The sequence below is a fragment of the Theropithecus gelada genome, chromosome 13, assembly GCF_003255815.1.
Source record: "Theropithecus gelada isolate Dixy chromosome 13, Tgel_1.0, whole genome shotgun sequence".
Taxonomy (NCBI): Eukaryota; Metazoa; Chordata; class Mammalia; order Primates; family Cercopithecidae; genus Theropithecus; species Theropithecus gelada.
In genome coordinates this window covers 106,322,509-106,344,405 of record NC_037681.1, presented here as the reverse complement: position 1 = coordinate 106,344,405, position 21,897 = coordinate 106,322,509, and the positions used below count along the sequence as shown (strand labels likewise).

The following is a 21,897-nucleotide window of genomic DNA, read 5'->3' as shown; positions in this document are numbered from 1 at the left end:
CTTGGATAAACAGATTTCTTTAAAGAAAACATTTAGCGATGAGTTACCTTGTGCCAGATACTCCATGTGTTATTTTGTTTAACCCCCTTATAAGTTGATGCTATGATTATCCTCATTTAACAGATGGAGGGATTAAAGTACAAAAAGGTTAACTAACTTGCCCAAGTCTATCTCAAAGTCAACTCTTTATTTATTTATTTATTTATTTGTTTATTTATTTATTTTTGAGACAGAGTCTTTCTCTGTCACCCAGGCTGGAGTGCAGTGGTGCAATCCTGGCTCACTACAACCTCTACCTCCTGGGCTCAAGTGATTTTCCTGCCTCTGCCTCCTGAGTAACTAGGATTACAGGTGTGCACCACCATGCCAGCTAATTTTTGAATTTTTAGTAGAGACAGGGTTTCACCATGTTGGCCAGGTTGGTCTTGAACTCCTGACCTCAAGTGATCCACCTGCCTTGGCCTCCCAAAGTGCTGGGATTACATGTGTGAGCCACCACGCGCAGCCCCAAAGGCCACCTCTTTTTTTTTTTTTTTTTTTTGAGATGGAGTCTCGCTTTGTCACCCAGGCTGGAATGCAATGGCACAATCTTGGCTCACTGCAACCTCCGCCTCCCGGGTTCCAGTGATTCTTCCACCTCAGCCTCCCAAGTAGCTGGGTTACAGGTGCATACTACCACACCCGGCTAAGTTTTGTATTTTTGTAGAGACAGGGTTTCACCATGTTGGCCAGGCTGGTCTTGAACTCCTGAAATCAAGTGATCCTCCCGCCTCGGCCTCCCAAGTGGTGGGATTACAGGCGTGAGTCACCACACCCGGTCAAGGCCAACTCTTAATCCTTTCATTATGCTAGTGCTGGAAGAGAAGAAAACACACCACTCCTGCAGCCCATCCTGGCACTCCTCAGATAAAGGCAGTCAGGCCCACGGGGTGAGCTGTCCCACCAAGGTCACGGAGGACACCGGCAGAGCTGGGATCAGAACAACCCAGGTGTCCCGGCCTCCAGCTACAGAAGAGCTATGATGGATTAGGTTATTTTTTCTTACAACACATAAACATAAAAATAATTGGAAAGGGATGAAATACTAGTGTAAGCAAATCAATATTATAAATACCAATCTGAGAAGTCATAAAACACAACAAAATAATACTTGTACTATTCAAAATTTCAATATGGATAAGCCAGACGGCACGCCAAGCATGCTCAACAGCTCCACACTGCCCCCTGGTGGTTCCCAAGTGCCCACCGGAAGCATGCTGGGCCAATGACCAGCGGGAAACAAAGGCCCTGGACAAGGATACCTGCTGCAGTGAAAACCCCAGAGCCGGTGACCTGGTGGGCCAGACAACAAAAGTCCTGGGCTGGGCACCAAGCCGTCAAGGAAAATCTCTGGGTTCTACTCCCATTTGTTTGCAGAATGTGAGATAAAGAGGTTATGAACTCAGTAATGAGTTAACTACTTTTAGTCTCTCATGTTGGCAGTGGCCTTTTCCCCCTTTAATTACCACAGGCACTTTTTAATACCCTGTTGGTGGGAAAGTAAATTAGTAAATCCTTTCTTGTGCAATTTGGAAGTATGTATCAAGTCTTCTCAAGGCTTATTGTCTCTAGGAGTGCATCCTAAGGAAATAATTAAGGATGCAAGCAAAATATAGAATGCAAGGATGTTCACTGAAGAGCTGTTTATAATAGCTGAAAGATATTCAATGCCTTAGGCTACAATTATGATATCTGAATTTATGTAGCAGGTGGTTATTTACAGAAACAGAAAGGTGTTTACGCTGTCAAATGAAAAAGCAAGATACAAAACATGTATTTCCATCTGTGTAATGGGGAGTGCTTAAAAAAAGAAAAAACATGTATTGAATCCTACTTTTGTAAAACAGGTATCTTTATGTATGTGTTGAGAAATCTGGAAGAATATATATTAAGAGGTGAGTTGCACTTATCTCTCTGGGCGACAAGATTATGGGTGTTTTTATTTTATTCTTTTGGCTAAACATACATTGATTTTAAAAGGTAAATGCAAATATATGCAATGGGAATCACTTTTTAATTAAAAAAATTTAAATATATAAAAACACTCAGAAAAAAAAAATAGTAAAGTCTATATTCAAATATTCAGCCTCTCATTTCTGAACTTCTGAGTGCTGTTTTCTTTTGAATGGGGTCTTGCCCCTGACAACCTTCCCAATCGTCCCCATTACGGCCTGGAAAAATGTGACCTCAGCCATTTGGAACCCTTCAATGGTTCCTGGGCAACATAAGCTGGGGCCAGTAAGTGCTGTGACTGCCAGCTGCATGAGTCCTTCCGTGGCTGAGGAAGGGTCCGCTCTACAGCCCCGCCCTGGACACTCTCCTCCACTCTTTCCCTTCCAGAGGGATTCCCCTCTGGGGGAAGGTCTGGACGCCAATTCAACCAGAGAAGACAACCCAGTCTGCTAGTTCTCAGTCTCACTGGCATCAGGGTTGCTGGGAGGAGCTTTAAAAACACTGATTCCTGTCCGCCTTCCCCATTAGGATTTAACTCTTCCAGGGTGGGGCTCAAGCATCTATTTTTTTTTTTTTTTTTATAGCTCCCAGGTAATGTTAATGTGAGGTCAGAGTGGTCCCCAAATGCTCACACCTACCCCTCCATAACTTTCTGCAGTTTCTACCCATTATTTGGGCTTCTCTCTCAAAGATGACCTTCCTGGATCTATGGTCCTGGCTCTTTTACACTCTTCTTTCACAGCCCAGAGCAAGCATAAACCCACTTACCAATTAAACACTGTTTAGTGCCATGGTGTGCCAGGTTCATGGTTCTCCGCTACCTAAATCCTTGCCTAGAATACATATCTTCATTCCAGCGGATCCATTATAAGGCTCAAGGTGGAAGTTTCTGGTAAAAATGGAGGATCTCTAATCTGAGAGCAGCCCTCATAAATTAGCCATCAGAAGGTGAGACAGGAAATGCCCACACAAGTTTCCTGATGGTTTCCTGGACAAATTCACTATCATAACCCATATGCTATAAACATTCCTAACGGCGTTAGCACATTACATGCCTTCTTTCTGGGTTGGGAGAGGGGCTGCAACGCATTCCCCCAACTCTCCAATCAAATCTAGGGCTTGGTCTTTATGGAATTTCAAGCATCCAGGCTAGGCTAGTTGGGCTGGGAAGGAGGGTACATTTCAGAGCACAAAAGCTCTAAAAACATTTCTCAAATCCCCCGTCATTTCCTGAGTGACCTAGTAGAACACCAATTCTAGGCATATCCTGTGTGTGAGGTTGGTTACAGAACTTTCACAAGCAGCTGTTTGGGGACCGAGACTGGGTGGTGATCAGGTCTTCTTCAGGCCTGATGATGACCCGAAAATTCCACATCTTTGCCACTTCCTTCCTGAGCCCCCAGTTCCTACCCAGACTCTGAAACCCAATCACTGACCAGGTGACAACTCCATCTCATGTCCGAGGACGTGTGATGCACGCACAGCACCAGACTGGGTAGGTGTGGCCCATTTGAACACTTTTTTGTAAGTCCACTGGCCAAATTCTCATTTGATTCACCTTCATTTTCCATGTTCCATTCTATCCATTCCTGGAGGTCAGGAGTACTCACTCAGAGTCACTCAAATACATGCTGAATTAAACTCAAAGTCATGGTTCAAATGGGCCATCGATTTCTTCCTCTTCAATTTCCATTTTTCCCTTCAAAGAAGGAAAAATGGGCAGGAAAAATCAGTGCAACTGGTTGGAGACCCACAGTTGGACGGGCCCTGTGCTGAGGCCGTCTCTCCCTTACAAGCTCTTTACAAAACCCTCAAACCCCCACTGTCAATCCCTCCACTCCCTCCAATCATTCAGTCCACTGCCACCTGCCTTCCACGTCACTGGCCCTGTTCTCGCTAAGGCCACTGCTGACCTCCTAATTACCAAACCCAATGTCATCTTCTAGGTCTTTTCCCTAAGAGGTCCCTCAGCTTCTGGGGTACCCTTTCGGCTGGTTTTCCACTTACCCCTCCAGCCGCTCCTCAGGGCCTTGGTCTATGCCTCGAAAGCTGGTGTTCTCTGGATAGTCTCCTCCTCCCACTGCGGGTTGGCACCCACTCGGTGATCATGCTCATCTCTGCAGCTGGCTCCAGCCTTCCTCCTCATCTCCAAGTGCTTCCTTGATACCGTGCTACAGGCAGCTCAATCCCATACAGACTCACCGAAATCCAGCCCTGATCCTGTTTCCTCTATCCTATCAACCAGGGCTCCTTTGAAAGTGAAAGGGAACACCTTTAACAATTATGACCGATGATGTAAACCAGGACATGCGGTCACCCTGAGGATTGTACAAACCTTGGGGATCATTCTGGCCTCTTCTCTTTCCCTCACTCTCTACAACTGACAGGGGACCAAGTCTTGTTATTCTAACTTGGACTGTCTCTCCAATTGTTTCCCTTCCTCTCTGCTGCTCACTGCCCTGGACCTCTGTAAAGACTGAGCTGTTCTCCTGCCTGCAGCACCTCCCCAGGCCAGCCCACCCTTCCTGTGATCGCTACTTCCCCCCCCACCCCCACCCACCCCCACAAAAGCTCCAGTGGTTCCCCAATGCCTGCAGTAAAAAACCTAACTGCTCAGTGGGCATTAAGGCCCTGGCCTACCCTTCCCATCTCCAACTGCCTATTCCCAACAACACCCTCCATTCATGTTCTAGCCAGCCAATTACTCCATTCTCTGAGTATTTCACTATTTATGCCCCCAAGTCTTTTGCCAAAAGGCTGCCATGCTTTCGCCAGTGACTGGACCACCACCCTGGGTACCTTTGATCATTGGCCCAAGTGCAGGCAAAGGGCTGCTGAGGGACCTGAGCTTTCCTCAGTTGCATGTGGAAAGTGTGCAACTGTCACGATGTAGATGACACTCTCTCCTTCTCCCTCTCTCTCTCTGAGGCCCTTCTTTCTGGAGTTCCATAGCCCCTGGTCTGGCCCAAATCTGGGGTAGGGGTAGGGTATCTGAAGCCACTGTACTAGCAGGTACCCAGTGTTAGCCTCTAGTTCCCCACTCTTGGTGTCATTTCTCCCCGGGTCCGTGAGTAGCCTTCCAGAGGGAATCCGCTGGAGAACTTACTGGAGGATGGCATCAGACTCCAACTCCAGGGACTACAACCCATATGCTTGTTCTCTAACTGCTTTCAGAGTTCCCAAGAGACCCTGTGAGTTCCTGGGTATCCCCCATGTATATGATGGGGAATTCATTCTGCTGGTTTGATCTCTTTTCCTTTTGGCAACATCTTTAAAAAAAGTCTTCCTCGGAGACTTCAAACCTGGATCTTTAACAAGTCCTTGATGAAATGCTTGGAAATGCTCGTATTTTCACCCTGAACTTGACAGCAGCCTCTATAGACTCCTTTCTCCATATTCTGCTTGGCTGGTCAGAGGCTAGAGGGATCCAAAAGAATTCCTCAGGGGAGGCAGCCCTAAGCCTACATCTTACTCTTTTTAGGCTTTTTTTTTAAGAGACGGTGTCTTGATTCTGGAAGTTGCTCTCAGAGGCAGCGTGCAGGTGTGCTCTTTGTGGAATTCCACTATGGCGTACCATGGCCAGGGCGAGAAAGTGCAGAAGGTTATGGTGCAGCCCATCAACCTCATCTTCAGATACTTACAAAATAGATCGTGGATTCAGGTGTGGCTCTATGAGCAAGGGAATATGTGGATAGAAGGCTGTATCACTGGTTTTAATGAGTATATGAACCTTGTTATTAGATGATGTGGAAGAGATTCATTCTAAAACAAAATCAAGAAAACTGGGTTGGACCATACTAAAAGGAGATATTACTCTGCTACAAAGTGTCCCCAACCAGAAATGATCAATGAAGTGAGAAATTGTTGAGAAGGATACAGTTTGTTTTTAGATGTCCTTTATCCAATATGAACATTTATTCATATTGTTTTGATTATTACAAGATGGCAATAAATGCTATGGGATTGTTTGTATTAAAAAAAAAAAAAAAAAAAAGAAAGAGACGCTGTCTTGCTTTGTTGCCCAGGCTGGAGCGCAGAGGTATGATCATGGCTCACTGTGGCCTCCTGGGCTCAAGTGATCCTCCCACCTTAGCCTCTTGAGTAGCTGGGACTATAGGCACACATTACCACACTCAGCTGATTTTTTTTAAACAGATGGGATCTTGCTATGTTGCCCAGGCTGGTCTCAAACTCCTGGCTTCAATAATCCCACTGCCTCACTCAGCCTCCCAAAGTGCTGGGATTACAGGTGTGAGCCACCATGCTTGGCTTCTTTCTAGCTTTGACAACATCTACTTCAACTCACCTGATTGCTTAGGCTGGGTTTTGGTTACAGCTAAGGCACAACTTCTTGTCCTTACAACCTTTGTCGAGATACATGCTTGCTGGTGGAATCATGTACAGCCTCCACTTCACAAAGTCCTCTTCCAGGCATTGTCCAGGGAGGTATCCTTCGTGAGCACACACATGCTTCATTATCACAAACGCACTGAAAATGATCTTCCTTTTAATGCCTGCTTTAAACAGCTCTCCAGAGGTGGAGAATCCAGAGGTCTGGCCTGTGTAATACACTTCGATGGAAACCAAATGCCCTTGTGTACAGGCCTACGGGCCTTGTTATTATAGTTAACTTTTACGGTGGGTTTTAGGGGCTGAAAAAATTCTACTAATATTATTGGAGATACATTTTGTAGCTCTGGCTACGAAATACCACACACACACACACACACACACACACACGCACACACACACCCCAGCAATAATTGAGGAAGTAATTGAAAACTAGTAACACTTGAGTATATGTACAAATTCTACATAGGTGACTGCAAACCACAAAGATACTAATGAGAAATGGCAGACGGGTTCTTGGCAGGTGGGATCTCACAGGACGTGGTGCAGGGCCTGTCACAGTAGATGTGATAACTGAGGGAGGGCAAATTCTTGGTCATTGTAATAAAACCAAATCCCAGAAGAACTTCTTTTACATCCCAGAGTGGAGGACAACTATTTTAGGATGTTGCCGCTTGGACACACCAGTTCTATCAGAAGGGGCTGAGGTGATACTGAGTTTTCTTTTTTCCTTTTGTATCTTTTTTCCCTTTGTATCTTACACAGTAGAGCACATTATTCAACATATGTTCATTAAATGGCCACCGAAACATCTTTCACACGGGTTACAGGCCTCGCGTACAAAGTCTATTTGTTTATTTATTTTTTGAGATGGGGTCTCACTCTGTCCCTGGGGTTGGAGTACAGTGGTACGATCTTGGCTCACTGCAGCCTTGACCTCCCAGGGCTCAAGTAATCCTCCTACCTCAACGCCTACCGCCGGGTAGCTGGGACTACATGCATGCATCACCATGCCCTGTTATTTTTTTTCCTGTACTGTAGAGACGAGGCTCACTATGTTGCCCAGGCTGGTCTTGAACTCCTGGGCTCAAGCAATCCACCCGTCTCAACCTCCCAAAGTATTGGGATTATAGATGTGAGCCACCGTGTCCGGCCACGTAGAAGGTCTCTTTACATGATGAATTGGAAATATCAGTATTTCTTCTTTTGCTTAAATTCCAGTCCCCTGCCAACCGTACACCGCCATACCAAGATTAAATAGAGAAGGGCCCTGGAAGCAACTGGTTCGCTGTAAGCACTTGACAGCTATCAACCATGATCATCATTTTTTTTTTTTTTTTTTGAGGCGGAGTCTGGCTCTCTTGCCCACGCTGGAGTGCAGTGGCCGGATCTCAGCTCACTGCAAGCTCCGCCTCCTGGGTTCACACCATTCTCCTGCCTCAGCCTCCGGAGTAGCTGGGACTACAGGCGCCCGCCACCTCGCCCAGCTAGTTTTTTGTATTTTTTAGTAGAGACGGGGTTTCACCGTGTTAGCCAGGATGGTCTTGATCTCCTGACCTCATGATCCGCCCGTCTTGGCCTCCCAAAGTGCTGGGATTACAGGCTTGAGCCACCGTGCCCGGCCCATGATCATCATTTCTTCTTGCTGATGTTACTGTAACATTGTGGATGAAGCAGTGTTTGCCTTAATGAATGGGGGTGAGTTTGGAAGTCCTGCCCTCCAGGGCTGTCTTAGTTCCAGGTGCTGCAATTTGCATCTGGAAATGGAGAAAGGAGAGATGCCTGCAGTTTAGTGCCAACGGTGAAAGGTCAGCTGGGGGGTGCTGGGGGCCTCTTGGGAGTTCTCAGAGGCCCTCCCCTCATATATGCACAATATCTGGTGTCCCTGCCACCAAGTTCTGGGGACCTCCAGAATGATCGGAAGCTTCTGCAGGGTCCAGCCAGTGCTCAGGAACATTCACTGCCCTCTTTTTTCCTTTCCTCATTCAACATCCCTGCATTTCAAGGCTCTCTACCAGCATTTCTTTGTTCATTGTTCAGAAAAAAACGAATCAAGCCATGACTAGAGGCTTGAATTCAACTTTAAAAAATTGTATGGCTCAAAGGGTCTCTATCCAAGTTTTTCCCAAAAGATTATTCTCCAAGGAAAAAAGAAAACAAAATGGCTAAATCTCAACATTTTTTCAGTCTCCATTATCCCACGGCTCTCTTTACCCCTTGAGACATACAGTCTTCAATAGTAAACAGGACTGAAGTTTGAGGGCAAGGCCTAGAGAAGCTGTTTAATTTCTACCCCAAAGACAAACTCAGATTCTTTCACAATTTTCCCTCAGGCCAGACCTCTGCTTTATAGGGCCAAGCCACTGAAAGAACAAATGAATGCGAACAATTTGCCTCCCAGCAGCGAGCACTAAGATCTCCTACAGATACGAATTCCCGAGCAAACTCTGCCCAAAGATAATACAAATGAAGGGGTTTATCGGGCTTTTTAAAGGGTGGCTGCCTGATTTTCTTTAGGATCTGAATACATTTACACGGGGATTGGGGTGGGGTGGGGGGGGGCGCGCTTACTGACAGAGCAGTTTTAGAAAACCAACACAGGCCCCAGAACACTCATCAGTCTGCAGCGGCTCGGCTGCTCATTCCACAAATACTCACTGTGCATCCACCATGCGCAGCCACTGTGTGTGGTGCTGTGGGGGACAGAATGACGATGTGTCTTGGGAGGTGGCCTCAGCTATAGGTAGGGAGGATAGGGCTTCTGTCCCAAATGGTAAATGTCATAGAGTGGGGGTGTCACAGAGTGTGGGGGTATTACAGAGTGAAGCCAAGAGGTGGGATCTGAACTAGACCTTGGAGAGTACAGATGGCAGTTTCCATAGGGCAAGGCTCTATTCTAGAACCAATGTATTCCTATTAACAAATAAGCAAGGGTTTTGAACTGAAAGGACCTAGGACACTGTTTTCCTAAAGATAGCTTCGGAGGTGGGCATGGCTACAATTTGTCTTAAGTCTCAGAGGTCAGTGATGGTCACCCACTGGGAAAGGAAGGGCATGCAGACAGCCCCCCAACCCCAGTATCTGCAGGGTTTGGGACAAGAACATAGATGTAAGTCCATATGCTTACACATGTAAAAGTTGTAACTCAAGCTGACAAACTGTTAAATACATTCTGTCCTCCTCCCTTGACAAATATGAATGCTGTGAAAAGGCCAGGCTCGAATTTAGAATTCCCAGACTCCTGGGTTCTGTACCAGAATGCGGTGGTGGTAAGAGAGCCCGATCTGGCACCCCCACCATTCCGTTCCATCTTGTCCTACGAGGTCTTGGGACCACACATGGAAACACCCCAGACATCTCAGCCCCCCATAAAGCTCAGCCCCAGGCAAATGTGAGCCCCCCACCTCAATCTACAGGTGTGCACACCAGTGGCTTGGTGCATGTCCAGGGAAGAGCCAGGCAGGCTCTCAAGCCTCGGGATCCCATTCTTTGGATCCTCAGCTCCGTGGATTCCTGGTCTGGTCAGGAAGGAAGTGGCTGGGGTGGTCAGAGCAGGGCCCCCCTCTCAGGTCTAAGGGTACAGTGTGCACAGGCAAGGATTCGGCTCACTGGACTGTGAGGCACACTGTGGCGTGTGGTTTTGATTATGATGATGATACAGGCTAACCTTTATCCCAGATAATGAATACAACATTAGTCTGGTTTTCACTTAATCCTCATCAGCCCTACTGAGTTTAGTATTGTTGTTATTCCCATTTCACATATGAGGAAACTAAGATTAGAGAGATTTTAATTTATCCAAGGCCACACAGCTAGGGGTTGTGGAGCCAGGATTTGACTGTTATACTGAGTCTCATGGCCTAAAAATACTCAGAGGAAAATCATTTCCTGATCCCGAATCATGGAAAATCAAGAGCCGGAAGGAATCATGACATTCATAATGTGGAACCCTCACTACGTGGCAGGAGGGGGCAGGCAGCAGAGGAGCAATCCAGGGTCCTGCTTCCGGGGCAGTCCCCATGTGGGCAGCAGTGTGTCCCACAGAGTTCAGGAGGGCAGCAGCACCTGGTGGGTATGCCGTGCAGTGGGCGTGGGCTCCCCATGGGGTGCATGCGGAAGCCAGTCAGGGTCAGGCAGGGCCAGAGCAGCCCCGTGGGCATGTGTGGCCAGCAGCTGGCACCACAGCCCTCTGTGAGCTGAGAAGGTGACCTCACACCAAGTGGGGCCCTTGGAGCTATTTTCTAAAGCTGCTGCCTTTGATGCTTTCTTCAAATCCCGTGAGCAAAGTGGCAAACTTGGGTGGGGAAGCCCCAGAATCTGGCTGCTGTGCAATTTCATTCTGTTTCCAAACAGGGTGTGGGAGCTCAGCGCAAACTCCACCAGGCAGTCCGAGGATGCCGCGGAGCTACGCCGGGGACCCTGTTCTTCCTTCCTGCAGCTGTGCTGGCCAGCCAAGGCCTTGGAAGGTCGGGAAGGAGGGATTTTTCTTTTTTTAATTTAAAATGTTTGAAACTAAGGTATAATATGTATATACAAGCAAGTACACAAATCTCATATGTGGCTCAATGAATTTCTAAGACAGGATTTTGCTCTGTTGACCAGGCTGGGGTGCAATGACTCAACCAGAGCTCACTGTAGCCTCGAACTCCTGGGCTCAAGTGATCCTCCTGATTCAGCCTCTCGAGTAGCTGAGACCACAGACATGTGCCACTACACCCAGTTAATTCTTAAAATTTTTTGTAGAGGTGGGGGTCTCACTATGTTGCCCAGGCTCTAGTAAATTTTTAATATGTATTTTTCTTTTTTTTTTTCAGACAGAGTCTCACTCTGTCACTCAGGCTGGAGTGCAATGGTGCAATCTCGGCTCAGTGCAACCTCTGCCTTCCAGGTTCAAGGGATTCTCCTGCCTCAGCTTCCCAAGTGGCTGGGATTACAGCCACCCGCCACCACACCCAGCTAATTTTTGTATTTTTATTAGAGACAGGGTTTCCATGTTGGCCAGGCTGGTCTCGAACTCCTGACACCTCAGGTGATCCATCCACCTCAGCCTCCCAAATTACAGGCATGAGCCACCACACCTGGTTCAATATGTAAATATTAATGTAACCACCAGCCTAGATCAAGATATAGAATGTTTTAAATTGATTATAAGTTGCAAAAGCAATGCATGAACACACTCTCCTTGTAAAGCATTAAAACATGAGCTGTGAGCCGACTCCTCCCAGTGTCCGCCCACACACACAAGGCCCCACTGTTGTATGTAATTGATTGTGTGTCCGGAAGCAGGGGCTTCCCCCTAGGCATTCCCAGGCCTCCAGGCAGCTAAGCAGCCTGACCCAACAGGTTTGGGGTCTTCCTCCTTGAACATTCTCTTCTGCCCACTCCTTTCCCCCACCCAAATCCTCCAACAGAGAAGGAGCCTGTGGATTCTCCCACCGTGGATAGCACAACTGCCTCGCTGAGCTTCCTCCCTCCCCATCCTTACAACTTAAAGCAGTCTGACTCGGTCGCCTCTAAGTTGTGGCTGCAGAGAACACAAAGAGCAGCCTTCGGCGCGCGGACGCAACGTCTATGTACTGGGGGGACGCCAACCGGCCCCAGAACACATCGAAGCCAGAAACTGCCCGAACTAGTTACATTCCAGCAAGATTAGCACAAGGCCGGGCCTGCTCCTGCGCCCACCCCTCCTCCCCTCCTGGGCCATGAATAGGATTTTTAACTATTTCCCTCCCACTTGCTGTCCAGCCTCACACATGGACAATGCTCCCCGCTGTTTGCACATTAACCTCCCATTTGCCAGGCAGCTTCTCAGGAGCTGCAGATTAACACCCACCAACCCAGACAATGATCCCCGGGGAGGGATGCCAGGGGCTGAGACAAAGTCTACAGACGCTGAGCCCAGTCAATCGCTGCACAGTGACCACTGGCCAACAGTGCAAGGGGCTCCCAGACTCCAGACACACAGGAATCACCACAGGTGGCTCATTCCTGGCTCTGGGCACCTGCCCCAGGTGGGACCGAAGAGGGTACTCCCCTAATGTGGGCCACCCTTCCCATCCCATCTAATCTGGGACATTCTGGCCTACAAGGGGCCTGAACGATCAGGGACTGAAGCGCTGGGAAGGCAAAGGGCAGTCCTAGGCAGGCCTCGCAGACTTGGCCCACCCTGTTTAGGCTTCTCCTTTCTCCTGGCAAAGCGGAGTCCTCAGGGGACGTAACAGGAAGCAGGTGCCTCAGGCCCCTGCCCTGGGGCTCCCTGGGAAAGCTGTCTGGTCTCTCAGCAAGCAGGAACCCTGACTGAAGCAGCTTGTAGACATGATTCAATACGTCAAAGCCATTTTCCTACACACAGGCATGAACTTGGAAACGCAACAGCACGTAGCGGGGAGGGAATGGGGAGAGAGCTGAACTGTGAGGTATGGGAATGATCCTTCCATGTCCTAGGCCAGCAGCTCAGCCTCTGCGTTTGTATTAAAAATCTCCTCCAGGTGATGCTCATGCACCCTGGTCCTGAACTGGAGGCCCTGGCAGTGAACAATTGCATGCATTAGCTGAGGATCCTGTTAAGATGCAGCCTGGGTCAAGAGGTGTGTGGTGGGGCCCAGGATGGTAAGTTTCTAACAAGCTCCCAGGCGACGCACTCTTGGCCTAGTGAGGCCTCAGACTGGGCACATCATCAGAAGGGCGATCTCTCTGTATGCTGCTTCACCAAGTAGTTGTTTGGTTACAGTTTCCACCCTTCTGGAGAAAGGTCACCACCTCTCAAGACAGCCAGTTGCAGCTGCGGACAGCTCTGTTTGAGTCCTTCCTCATATTAGGACATCCAACAGTGACAATCTGAAGTCTTTCTTCTCTTGACCTGGTAGTTTCAGACCCTCACAAGAAAACCTTGCGGCATCCACTCCTGTTTTCCCCACATACCTGTGCCTCCTCGTCTAGGCCAGTGAGGCTGTTTTTCTGAGCTTCACTCTCTTAGTACTAATGCCAGACAGGCTGGGGGCTAGCAGATCTCAGTGCCGACTGGTGAGGCTATTTGGGCAGGAGTGAGAATAGAGCCCCCAACGGAAACAGAAACCAGAGTTCTAGCCTGGGGCAGTTAACACACAAGAAACTTCAGGACAATTAAAAAGCAACAACCACAATTAACGTGGTTTACACAGGCAAAACTCATTAATGTGGGTCGGGGTGCTGGAGTTTACCTTTGCTAGGCAAACCCTTTTTACAGACAGTACAGATTAACTGCAAGCAAGACTCCAAGGGGAATATCCAAATGGTCATGAAACAACCTTCGAGCCCCCAGATGCAGGAAAAAGCATCACTGACCTACAAGAGACACACAGATGACTTCGTGCAGGGAACCCCCTTGCCAATCTGGCTTCAATTCCTGGTGAAGTTCAGAAGCAATAAACCTGTGCTCCTTTTGAAAGGTTTTATCACTCAGAAGACCCCCTATTTCACACTGACATCCATCCCAAGTCTGAATTAACTGTGTTACCCAGCAGTTCTGCTAAGGAATCACTTCTTAGTACTTAGTTCTTTTAAGGAATCACTTCATCATCACTGCTGCAGGGAAAATTTGAGCAGGGCTGATGGTTTGCAGTGGCAGCAAGTCTACAAATGATTATCCCTAATGAGATGATGCAAGAGCAGCCTCAAATAAGGCACTCCTCCAGCTGCTCCATGCCCAGCTGGGCTTCCTGCCTTTCCACCCGCTCCAGGCCATGAGCCCTTTGTGGGACTCTCATGGCAAGAGGGGCCTGGATCTTCCAAAGGTGAAACCATCCCAAAGACCCAAGGGCTCCCACTCAGTCTCCTGCTGCCACTCCCTCCCACCCTGCAAAGTCACAGATGACAGTGGGATCTGGCTGAGCTAGGACTGAATCACGACTGTACCCTTTACCAGTCGTTACCTTATCTAAAGTTAATCTTTCTGAGCCTCAGCTCCCACATGTTGAAAAGCATAATCTAGTTCCGAAGATTGTGTGGTGGTTTAACTGAGTGAACGCTTAGCATGCACAGGGCTTGGAGTAGGTAAACTCTTATAATGGTAGTAAAAAGGGGGAAGATTTCTTTTAAGGTCAGGGAGATAGCCTAACACCCTTCTTTCTTTGAGGCTCCAAAGCTCACTGTTCTTCTCTTGTGACACTAACCTTTCCTTGCCTTGAGATCAGTTCCACTACTTGTGTTGTGGCTCTGGTGGACCAGACAACAGGCAGTTCCTATATAAGGTCATGACCTCACTCATCTTTTACTTACCTCCTGCAACGTTCAACCCAATCCTTACAATTAGTAGGAACCTGACCAATATTTCTGCATTGACTTGCCAGCATGAACCAGCCAACTTAGGACAAAGCATGGAGGTCGTAACCAGGTGGGTCAAACAGCCAACTGACCAGACCTCCCCGCACCCCCATGTGAGCGGGTTTCTGTCCTTAGGAACAACAGCAGTTGCATTTAGGTAAAATGACATTTACACTTCTGACTGGCTGTCAAACTATTCATGAAAATGGCCAAGAACATCCTATTTTTAAAATCAAACACTAAGCCACATATGCATGCTACAGAAAGAAAAACCCCAAACTTATGTGGTTTAATAGAGTTTCCAACACTTCTTCAGAAGCCTGGATCCCTAATGTTTACATTGAAGGTGACACTGGCTCATGGTCTATTGTTCCATAGTCTTACTGCACTGTCTACACATCCTACCTCATTTTTACAGAAATGGGTCATTAGGTCAGGGACCACATTCTTCCATGTCATGACATGGTTTGGTTGGGAGTGGAGAAGGTCTAATTTTAGGCCCTCTGAGAAAGGGCCTAAAATTTCCTAAAGTAAGCAATAGAGATCAAGTTTTTAGGTTTTCTGAGGTTTTAAAATCAGAAAGCCGTTCTGTTTCCTTCAGCTGCCATCCATTCAGCCCTAGAAGTTGCAGCCTGCCGATCTGGGCCCAGAGAAGGGAGGACTAGTGCTCAGAAAAGCTCCCTGGGGAGCTAGACACTAGGGGCTGAGGTTGGGCTCCCTGGCAAGGACAGGCCTCACGGAGCTTGTGGTGGGGGCTGCTTGCAAACCACACACTTACTCTGATGACACTGTTTGTGTGCAAGCATTTCTAGACTGTTCTTTGGAAATGGGCTGTAGAAAACATTCACTCCTTCAAAAACACACCGCTTCTTTTGTGGTCTTTCCCCCTTCTTGGCTCTGCTACTCTCCCGGGAGTCAGGGACTCCCCAGACTCCCAGGGAACGGACCTCTTTTGGAGAGGCCATGCCGATGGGTCACACTGAGGCTTGGGTCAGGGTAGCAGGGTGATAGCAAACGCTCATGTGGAATTGTCTGCCTGAACGGGTGGCTATAAATTATCACAGGGTGTAACTGCCTGAGACCTTGTAGGTGAATTATCTACAAGTCCTGCGAATGCTCAGGGGTGGGTACCTGCAGCTGCCATGAATATGGCTTCAAAATAAGTTTCCTTAGATGAAAACAACCGAGAGTCCAGAGGCACAGCTAGCCTGCGGGAAGGATGTGGGAGGACCACCCATGGCCCCAGTTTCCCTGGGTGCACCACTCACTTCCCTCAGAGTCCTTTCTGTGACGTCTGCCTCCCCCAGCCCTCTTGTCACTGTACCACCCAATGCACACACAGCAGCAGAGAAGCATCTAGAGTGTGAGTGTGTGTGTGTGTGTGTGTGTGTGTGTGTATGTGTTTTGAGAAAGGATCTCACTCTGTCTCCTGGGCTGGAGTGCAGTGGCACAGTCATGGCTCACTGCAGTCTTGATCTCCTAGGTTCAAGTGATCCTCCTACCTCAGATTCCCAAGGGGCTAGGATTACAGGTATGTGCCACCACGCCTGGCTAATTTTTTGTACCGTTTGTAGTGATAGCTTTTGCTGTGTTGCCCAGTCTGGTCTCAAACTCCTGAGACTCAAGTGATCTGCCTGCCTCCGCCTCCCAAAGTACTGGGATTATAGGCGTGAGCCACTGCGCCTAGCCTAGAGTGTCTCTGAATTGCAATCTGACCTTGAATGGGAAACTGTCAGCTAGTTTAAGGGGCAAGCAGTAGGCAACTTCTTGTGACATTTTCTGAATCAGATGCCAGTCACAGGGAACTATCAAAAAGCGGCGATTTACAAGAGCGACCTGAATAGACGCTCTGGTCTGGTCTCTCTCCTTCAGCTCTTATATCCAGATGGTCCCCTCTGTTCTGAAGAAGTAAACAGCCTCAAGCCGGGCCCAGAGACTTGGGTTCTAACTCGGCCGAATTAGCAGTGTGATGACTTTAGGCAGGTCCTTTCCTCTGCTGATCACAGCTGCTAGAAAAAGCCTTTATGGAAACAAACATGTATTAGGCCCCTACTGTTTACACTATATACTGTACATGATAAAAGGCAAAGGCTTTTTATTTCTTCCTCACAAGCTTCTCTTTGTGTGCAATGGAAATGAGTGCTGATTATAATTTAGACATAATAATATCCGGACATGGGTCATTAAGCAGGGCAGTGACCTACCCACTTGGTCCACTGACCTATTCTTGGTTATTGCAAAACATTATTCAGACAGCAAGATCAATTGGTTAATTTTTCTTTCCACTCCTAAATTGTTAAATTAGTTACAGCAAAAACCAAAACCCAAGTAAACAAACCACACAAACCTCCTAAATACAAAGTAGGGCCCTGATCCTGCCATTTGTTTTACTCCTAAATATAGGCTGGTTTATCTCTCTCCCACCTTCTGGTGGCCTCAAGCCATGTTCTCAGGCCCCTACCTAACTCTTAGCTGCTATTTAGAATCCAGCTGTTAATTACTTCTTTAACACTTTTTTGCTGCTCAGTCTGAACACTAAGTATTCTCAGAGACTACAGTTTCTCCTTTGCCTTCCTTTAGTGGCTCCAAAAGGTCTCTCTCAAAGGTTATCTGTCCTCAAGATGTGCCTAATTCTGTGCATTCAGGGCTTTCTTTGCAGGGGACGGCACAACTTGGGAGCTTTTAACACACACAAAACACAAAATAGTGTAATACAAAGCTAGCCAGGCTTATTAAAAATCTCATTTTTCAGCTGGGCATGGTGGATCACGCCTGTAATCCTACTACTTTGGGAGGCTGAGGTGGGCGATCATTTGAGGCCAGGAGTTCGAGACCAGCCTGGCCAACATGGCGAAACCCCGTCTCCACTAAAAATACAAAAATTAGCCGGGCGTGGTGGCACACGCCTGTAATCCCAGCTACTCAGGAGGCTGAGGCACGACAATCGCTTGAACCCAAGAGGTGGAAGTTTCAGTGAGCCAAGATTGCACCACCACACTACAGCCTGGGCGACAGAGTGAGACTCCGTCTCAAAAAAAAAAAAAAAAAAAAATCTCACTTTCGAACTAGTCTATGTTTAATATTTAATATATTACCAAGTGCTTTTTTAAAAGGCCCACTTACCAATTCCTGTGTGTGGCAAGGTGAGAAGGCCAGGGGTGGTGGGCGCCTTATGGCTCTGATCTATTGCAGATGCCTTCCAGTAGTAACCAGAGCAGCTGGCACTGGTGTACTGGCATCTCCCTCAAACTCAGTGTTCAGGGATGTCACACTGGTAGCTTGAAATCAGCCACGGGGAGAGTATTTACATCATGGAAATTGGCAAACACTAATCAGGGCACAATCCTCCCCGCCAGGAGCTGACTGTTAAATATTTACCAGTACATCACTGCTTATAACCCATTTCCCCACTTCTCTTTCTATCATTAATTTAAAGGACTCATTTACTGGGCACACAGTCTACTGCATTAGATACAAATGCTACAGAAAAACAACAATAACAAATGTTACCTTTCTCTGTCCCTAGCACTGCCTATGTCTTTACACTGCAAACTCACTCACTCCTCAGAACACAGTGGGATAAAGAAATAGTGTTATCACCTTCTCGCAGATGAGGAAACTGAGGCACAGAATAGCAAAACCTTGCTCATGGCTGCAATTGGTAAGTGATGCTTCCAGATCCAGAACTGAGGGCTTTTCCCCACCCCCTAGAGCCCATGAGTTTTCTACTCTCCCAGGAAAAGGCCTGGATGGAGGCCCAGTGTGCAAAAAACCTCAGGGATATGTTCCACCAGAGCTAAGACTCAAGAGCAAATGAGTTTTATGGAGGCTTTGTACTAGGAAGGGTTCTTAAGGGAGACAGTTGTGCAGGCTGTGAGGAAGGTTCCACAGACCCCCAGAAAAGCAGGTGAGTGGCAACTGAGGTCCCCTTGAGAAGGGGGTTCTGGAGTACAACAGGCCCCTTTGCTTGGTACACTTTGTCAAGGCAGAAAAATGCCTTCCACTTCCGGAGGGAAAAAAAGGAAAGAGGCCCAGGATGCAATTAGGAAAGAACAGATACATCCTCAGATTCTCCCAGCTGAACAACTAGGGAAAACTCAGCCTGTAAACAATCAAAAACTGGGTGTCGCCAGAGCGAAAACCCAGAAGGTCTCTGCTCACCCATGCAAGGGTAACTGCACAGGAATCGGGGCCCACACCAGCACAGGCCAGCGAGGGACCACTTCTTCCTTAGCAGTAGTGGCAGCGGCAGCAGCTGGTTCTCCTGCTGGGTTCTCCAGTTGGAAATTCCAAAGGGAACCACTTTTTGCATTCATTACCCAAAGAGAAAAACTGCAACTAGTGAAAAATAAAACCTAACATTTCAAATGCTACTTTGTAGAATGCAAACAGTCGTATTCTGCCAACAGTCAGACATCAGGCTCGGTATTTCCTTATGATACTTACAAGAGAAAGAAAACCAAGTTCACTCCCCCTTTCCCTACTTCCTCTTGTTTTTTTTCCCTCCCCAAGGGAATGAGTCAAGTCAGTCAACAAGTATTTATGGAGCACCCACAGGATTGCAGAGTCTGGGAGGAGGCGCGGGTTGCTGGAAGCCGCCCAGGATAGCTCTCATTTGAGACAGTTAAAGGAAATGTCAATCCTCAGGCCAGGTCTAAACAGGGCAGTAAAGAACTGACTGCCACCTGGGTGGGTTTATTCTGGACCAATCACTCACTCCTGGCTGAGCTGCCTCTGTTATTGGCAAGGCCAAAGTGGGTGGATCAGCCATGTTCATGTACATTTTTGGAAAACTACAAGCACAATGCTAACAATCTTGATGGTTTTGGGGGTGGGAATTGGTGGTTGGCTGAGATACTCTTCTTCCTCCCTCCCAAAAGGCCTCACGATGATAAAAATTAAACAAATGTTGTCAGGTGTTCACCATTTCTCCTCTGCAAACGTAAGTGTGTATAAGTGGGACGGGAAGGCTGGTAACATCCAGGGCCCATGGAAACAGCCTCCTGGGGGCCTGTCCGCTCTAGTTTGGAGACTGGGTTGTATTTATTTGGCTCCAGATCCTGCTACTCCAAGTGTGCTCCCTGGACCAGTACCATCAGCACTATGTGGGATTGTGTTAGAAATGCAGAGTTCCAGGCCCCATCACAGCCCTACTGAAGCAGAATCTGCATTTACACAATCTCTTCAGGTGGTTCCCATGGACGTGTGAGTTGAAGAAGCACCAATCCCAATAACCAAGCAAGTGTTTGTTATTAAACCCCAGAGAGCCCCCAAAGTCACATTTGGGGAACATCTGCCTTCCATATTGCAGTGGGGCAGTTAGCAGCCTCCCTAGATTTCCTGTTCACAGAAAGCAAATACCAGTAAAGCCTACAGATTTATAAATCTATTATGACTCCTGGTTTAAAAGTAGGTACCTGGAAGGACCCAGGTCAGTTGCACATTATTTAATCACCATAGGAAGATATATTCTTGGAGCTAACAGAACCGAACACTACCGGCCACAAGGACTCCTTTCACATCTACATTACACTCAACTAACTGCATGCTGGCCTAGATTCACTTCTGTTTTAAATACCCAAGCTATGTTTGAATAACCTGTATGGTTACAATTAGGATCACTGCATCTGGGAAAGTCACCGCAAACCTCCACACATAAATATGGTGATTTTAATAACAAATAACACATTTGGAGGCTGATATAAGTATGCAGGCAGAGGAAGCCACTGAAGATGTTAATTTGCATGTTCACAAAGAAATAGAATCCAGCTGCAATGTTAATGCTTAATTCTACAGAGCCATAGGACACCCGCACAACCTTACCATAGGCGTGCTCTAAATTTAAAGCCGATTTTCAAACCCTCACAATTTTGGCAAAAACCTAAATTCAACTGCTTAAGAAGGAGACTGGATTTTCTGTGAATCCTAAAATAGTGCTAGTAGAAAAAAGTCCATTTGTTTAAGTTTTGCAAGTTAAAGACAAGTATCTGAACTGATTTGATGCAAAGTTTCTCAAAACATTCACCTTGGGGCAGGAAAAACAAAAGGTCTCATTGGAAGAGATTTCTTCTTATGAGGGACTGGAATTTATGGACTAGGGTCTAACTTAGCTGTTGCTTTCTGGCCTCCTACACTTGTATTCGGTGTTTAAAGTAAAATGTGAAAATTATGTCAGTCTTTAACAAGATTAACCTTCTGAAATAGGATGCATATGAGTGAATGTGTTTGCGTAAGAGGGAGAGACTATTAATAATAGTGGTCATGGTAATATTAAGAACAATAAAACGTACTGTGCTAATTTGGAGACTGTATCCTGGTAAGCTCTGTTCACTTCACCAGTTTCTCTAAGAAAATGGAGTCTGTTGAACTGCTCACTAGCAAGGTGTACTTGCTCAAGCACCTGCAAAAAGACAGAGGGGGCTTCTTGTAGGGATGCAAACCCAGCGGGGAGAACAAACAGAGCCTGGTAATAGCACAATCAATCACTTGTTTCAGTTATGAAGGAAAGAGCTGCTAAAACCTCCCACTCCAGTGGAATGTACCTCACTGAAAGCTCTTGGCACTCACTCTTTACAGAGAATGGTGGGTAGCCAGGACCTATGATGACATCAGGCACAGAGCAACTCTCCCGTTCTACAAGTGGACAAGAGGGAAGGAGGGTGGTGGTCAAAACCATCATGGGGGTACATGTATCAGATAATGACTAGAATGCATGATTTCATGAGGTAAGAAACAAATATCTTGAGAGAAATGCTTGAGAGTCCTTAGGATTGCAATTCTGCTGAGTCCTTGGCTCATCTGTTATTAATAAATGCTGATGGCAATATCTGTGAGTACACATGTCAGAGGGGCTACTTCGTCCCCCACTGAGCAATGGCCAGATGGAGAAGTCAGGAGACCTGCGTGGAGAGCCTCACCTTGCCAGGGGCAAATCCATCACCTCAATAAGCCTAAGCTCACTGTCTATTTAAATAGGAGTGATTATACCAGCTGCACTTAATTCTTAGAACTATTTTGAGGATGAAATGAGATAATGGATGTGAGTCCTAAGTATGTCAATCTGGGAACATGTGGGTGGGGCTGTGTGGGAGATGAGCTCCCTTCTGCTCTGTCATGAAAGGCATGTGACACTTTTCATAGTACTTCCCTCTCCCAGGCCCCCAAACAAGCTTGCCTGTCAATTTTGACACATTTAGAATTCATTAAGTAATTAAATACACTTTGATCTAATTGAGTTTTCCTTTGAGGGCACTT

The 21,897-nt window shown here is 47.1% G+C and overlaps 1 protein-coding gene and 1 pseudogene across 1 annotated transcript in view; one reads left to right on the top strand and one right to left on the bottom strand.

Annotated features, from left to right (window-relative positions):
• Nucleotides 1–21,897, bottom strand: part of TCF7L1 (transcription factor 7 like 1) — a 181,733-nt gene that overhangs the window by 43,814 nt on the left and 116,022 nt on the right. The gene's annotated exons all lie outside the window — the stretch shown is intronic.
• Nucleotides 5,510–6,197, top strand: LOC112604530 (annotated as a pseudogene).